Genomic DNA, 5,275 nt, shown 5'->3' with positions numbered 1-5,275 from the left:
TTTTCTACCCGCCAAAACACATCACATATTGGGCTTGTTTGGCCCGTCTTGAGTCCTGGAATCCAATGGCTGGGGTGGATTTTGCTGATGCGGGCCCCACACAGGAAAAACCGCAGAAAAATCCAATTTTTTTTTAAAAATAAAAATAAGCAGCACTTGTTGCCGCTGACATTAGTAGCAGGCACTGCTACGCTGTGGACAGACGGGCAGAGACCACAGGTCCTAGCCGTGGGCCCCACCATTATGTGTGGCAGCATCCACATCGTGCATTTGTTGGGTCCCCTTTGGGACAGTGGGCCCCCCAAAAATCAGCCGCATATGGGACTCAAGTGGCCCACACGGTAGGCAACAGTGTGATTGAACGTCTGCCTTTGAAACCCATTTGGGGTTTGCATAGAATTTTTGGATTAATATTAAATTTGTCTTTCCCTTTCATCCGGGTTCATGTGACCTTATCAATGGTTGGATGTCAAATAAATCATTATGGTGGGCCCCACATGGGACGTAAGGATGTATGTGTTTTATTCTCGTGGGCGGTGGAACCCACCATGCATGTGTTTCGTCAATGTCATCCAGCCAGTGGGCCCCACCCTTGATGCCATGGACGGTGGAACCCACCATACATGTGTTTCGTCAATGTCGTCCAGCTAGTAGCCCCACCCTTGATGTTTGTGTTATATCCAACCGTCCTTCCATCTAGTGGGCCACACGTGTGGACCCTACCATGAGGTATGTGACCCACCATAACACATGTGTTGCATCCAAACCGTCCAAGCATTTGGCAAGTTTGTCTTATAGGCTTGAGACTAAAAATAAGTTAGATCTAAAGTTCAAGTGGACCCCACCCTGATTTATGCATTTGATCTCTACCATCCAGATATGTGGGACGGTGGGATCCACCTGATGAACGTGTTACATCCTCACCGTCCAGACAGCATGGGACGGTGGGGCACACGTGATATATATGTTATATCCTCACTGTTCACATGTGGGACGTCGGACTCCCATTGATGCATGTGCTTTATTCACACCATCCACCTGCCAGGCCCACCTTGATGTGTATAAGGCCCATTGTTGAGCCCACCTTGATGTATATGAGGCCCGTTGTTGAGGCCCACCTTAATATATATGGGGCCCCTATTATGAGGCCCATTGTGATGTATGCAAGGCCCATTGGTTATGGCCCATTGCAATGTATGTAAAGCCCAATTGGTGTGGCCTATTCAATATATATATATATATATATATATATATATATAAGGCCTATGTGATTAGGCCCACCTTGATTTATTTGGGGCCCATGGGTTGAGGCTCATTATAATGTATTTCCGACCCATTTGGCAAGGCCCATTGTGATGTGTTTCTGGCTCATATGGCCCATTGTGATATATTTTCAGCCCATGTGATGAGGCCCATCTTGATGTATTTGTGGCTCGCATGGCTAGGCCCGATGTGGTGTATATGTGGCTCAATGCGAGGAATGTGCACCTCATGTAATGTGTGATTTCACTATAATGCAGGTAATGATGTTATGGCAGGCCTTGCCTTGGGAGCAAAGTTGGTTTGACATCCACATTGTAAGAATAATGTTGGTTAAATGTCCACATTATAACTCTCCCTAGGGCCCATTGATAGGCCCATGCTTGTTGTGTGTAGGCCATCAAGGCCCATCTTCGTTGTGAGGATAGTTCATCACCATATAAAATGCTTAGTATAACTCCATGATTCATGCCCATATGCATCATATATATGCCTGATATGAGGAATGTTTGATCATAGCATATGCCATTAGGTAGACTATTTACGGGACTCCTTATGAGACGGAGTGCCCACATTATTGCGCCGTACACGCAGGATTGCTGCATGACTGGATAGTATGACTCATGCATCTCGCATATATGTGACTTGATCATTGTATGCCCTAGCGACATCAAGGTCGTGGCCTTCACAGGCACATCGTGGATGGCTGATGGGACACCAGATATGCTTGGTTCTAGTACCGTGGGCACTTAGGATGTCCTTGGGTGAAAGTCCCAAAATCCTCCAGGCCAGGAGATGCTCCAACGTCTAGATCGAGTGGAATATGAGCGCCGGTGTCTATACCATGAGGCAGTGTCTCCCACTGTGTCGTGGTCGGTTGGAAGGGGGTGTGACCTTATCCGCCCGAGTGAGGGGGCTTAAGCTAGGCTGAGTATGACCAGCTCGTAAATGGGTCCGCTATCGATGAGCCGAGTAGGTATTGGCAGACTGCTGGCTAGGTGGATAGTGAGGTCTCTTCCACTCACTGGGTTGTGCAGCTAAGGAGGAGGCAGTCGGTGTGGAGTGTAATAGACCCCAGTGATTTTTCCAGAGAGCAACTGTACTGATATGTGGACTCATTGAGCATGAATTACATATCCATTCATTCATTCATTCACTATCCACTCCGGCTGGTGGTGCGTAACTATTTGTTACGTGTACCTTCACGTTGCCAGGATTTCGATTGGGCCCGCGACTAACCTAAGGTCAGGAGTTTACCACATTGAGTCGGACTATCTAAATTTAAGTATGAGACTGGATTGGATAGAAGTCCCTTATGGTGGACCCAGTAGCCTGTGATACTACGTACTATCATCCTGACTTCACATTCCAGCATGATCATTTCATTCGCACCGCATATTACATTGCATCCGCAGTACTTAGCATTTTGGGTTACTATATTTTTGCACTTATATGGCCTAGATGAGGTTGATGGTATTCGTGGCTCGTTGGGATTTGCATATTGCATTGCATCCTCAACATATGTTATTGTCTTATTATGTTTTTCATCGCATAGCATTGGTACGACTGATAGCACTCATGGACTTACTAGTATATTTTCGTTTACTTTGATATAGTATGATTCATGATCTTGTCAATATTTCCGCTTATTCCAATGATGCATAGTTTATGGGCTTTATGGTATACTTGGCACTTATCTTGTGCACACACTTTCACCACCCTCTAAGCTTTTGTAAGCTTATGCATGATAGATGTGTGCAAGTGGCGTTAGGTTGCAGCAGCGTTAAGCTTGGAGTGTGCAGCTGTCCTCTAGAGCTTTGATTTCAATATATGTATTTTCGTTTCGGTACTGTATCCAAATGATTATATTAGTGGATATGTGATGATGATGTTGCCTTTATGATTTGGGTATACTTGTGGTTATGCTTCTTATGAGACAAATGTACGTTGAAAAATCCTCATTGTAGGATCCTAGGATTGGAACCTGGCATATGTACGCTGGGGGTCGAGAATGGGGTACTACGGAGGCTGTCGGCACGGGGTTTGGCGATCGGGATTCCTATGAATCCAATTTCCGGGTTTGGGGCATGACACTAGGACTGCTAATAACTAAGGATGAGTCAATTCAACTGTTGAATTATTTGAATCATTAGGATGTCGAGATTCGATAAGTGGACGTTCACTTGGTATGGCTCACTTACCAATCTAAAATGATCTAATCTTTCTTATCAGAGCCCTATAGGTGGCTGATTGAGTAAATAAACAGCATTGATCAAGATGCAAATCATGATGAACAACTTACAAAGTAATAATAATAATAACAATAACAATGATAATAATAGTAATGATATTAAAAACATTATAAATAAGGATATTTAATATTATAAGTTTGTAGTAGGCCATGAGATTCACAATCCAGCCACTAAATTTTAGTTGAGTGGTCCCATGGACCTTTTTACCGTTGATGATGGGTTTGGATGCAATCTGACCATCGGATCGAGGCAAATCCACAAATAAGATCTGAATCAAGTCATGGGGCCCACCTAAGCCGTGGATTTGCCCCATCTTTGGTCAAGGGCACTACTCTGGACCCCTAGAACTTAATGGACGGAGTGGATTTCATCTAAACTCTACTGCGGAGCCCACATAGATGTTGTTGGTGCACCAGAAGTGGTGCACTCGTTGTGATGTACACTCATATATCCATGCATTTAATAAGACTGTATCATGTATTGTTTCATATGCGTTGTTATGTTTTTATAATTATGCTTATCCAATGCGGCGATGTGTAATCTTGAGGGGAATTCACACTGAGTTGGTCACTCATCCATTAAATATATAACCATACCGGTAGTATAGGTGGCTTAGATGATATTCAAGTTCATATGGATGAGGAGCCGTTATGATTGACAAGGATGCGTGGCTTTATCTATCTCGAGAAGCTGTGCGATCTTGTGGCTTTCATTTATATGTATTTTAATATTTCTCCTGTATTAAATTATGTAATTCTTGTAGTTGTTAAGATAGAGACATTGGTTGTATAAGTCATTATGGGCAGCCTCTTGTATATTCAAAATGTAAATACAAATTTTTCTTTATGTTAATTTGTCCATCCTATGCTAAATTGCTCAATCTGAAAAGAAGAAAAAAAATATATATGGAATTTGGCTCTCTAAAGGTTAACACTCAGGTTTTTGGGAAACGAGTCATATACTTGGGTCCTGAAAACATGAGGCGTTACAAAGCCTCCCTTACTTTTCAAGCCGATCTAAAGGTGCTTGGGAAGTAAGCTTGACTCAATTTGGGTCAGATTTAGGTCAGGTTATGTAGTGATAAATGCCAAGTATAGCGGCCAACATGATGCTCAAGGCGTGTCAGTTACTTAACATGGCGTGTCGTTTCGTGGTTCAAGGTCACGTGTGGCGTCAGGCCACTGTTTTGGTGATAGACCAATGAGGGCGTGACATGTGGCTTAATACTCGATATTAGGGTCGAGCAGCATATGGGGTCGCGCCACATGTCGGTAGGGGGTAGCCGAAGGGACGTTGTACAGCTCAGCATTGTTAGTCGCACTTAAGCGACGCCACATGGCTTCCCTATATAAGGGAAGCCCTAACCTTGGGTTGTCCTCATTTGCATTTTTGTCTTCCCTAATTTACCATTTGCTTTAGTTGTTTGAACAGGCGATTTTTGGAGATTGTGGCCATCGGCGTCCGAGTGTCCATTTCTTCCCTGGTGAGCTCCGATCTCTTACCCCCCTCCTTTTCTTTTTCCCTTTCAACGACTCTCAACTTCTATTGAGAGCCGTCTTGTTGGAATCCTTCGGTTCACGGGAGGGGGCCTCTGGTGGCGACAGTAGGTTTAGTAACCTACGGGTGATGTCGAACCCACTGTTGTCGTTAGTGATGGTGGTAAATGTCGATTTACTGGCATCATGGGCAATGAAAAGGTCCCTGACAGAGAGGCCGGAAGATGTGAAAGTGACCGGTGAAGAGGATTCGGAAGAGCTTGCTAT

The sequence above is a fragment of the Magnolia sinica genome, chromosome 11, assembly GCF_029962835.1.
Source record: "Magnolia sinica isolate HGM2019 chromosome 11, MsV1, whole genome shotgun sequence".
NCBI lineage: Eukaryota > Viridiplantae > Streptophyta > Magnoliopsida > Magnoliales > Magnoliaceae > Magnolia > Magnolia sinica.
Note: the sequence above shows the minus strand (reverse complement) of the source record.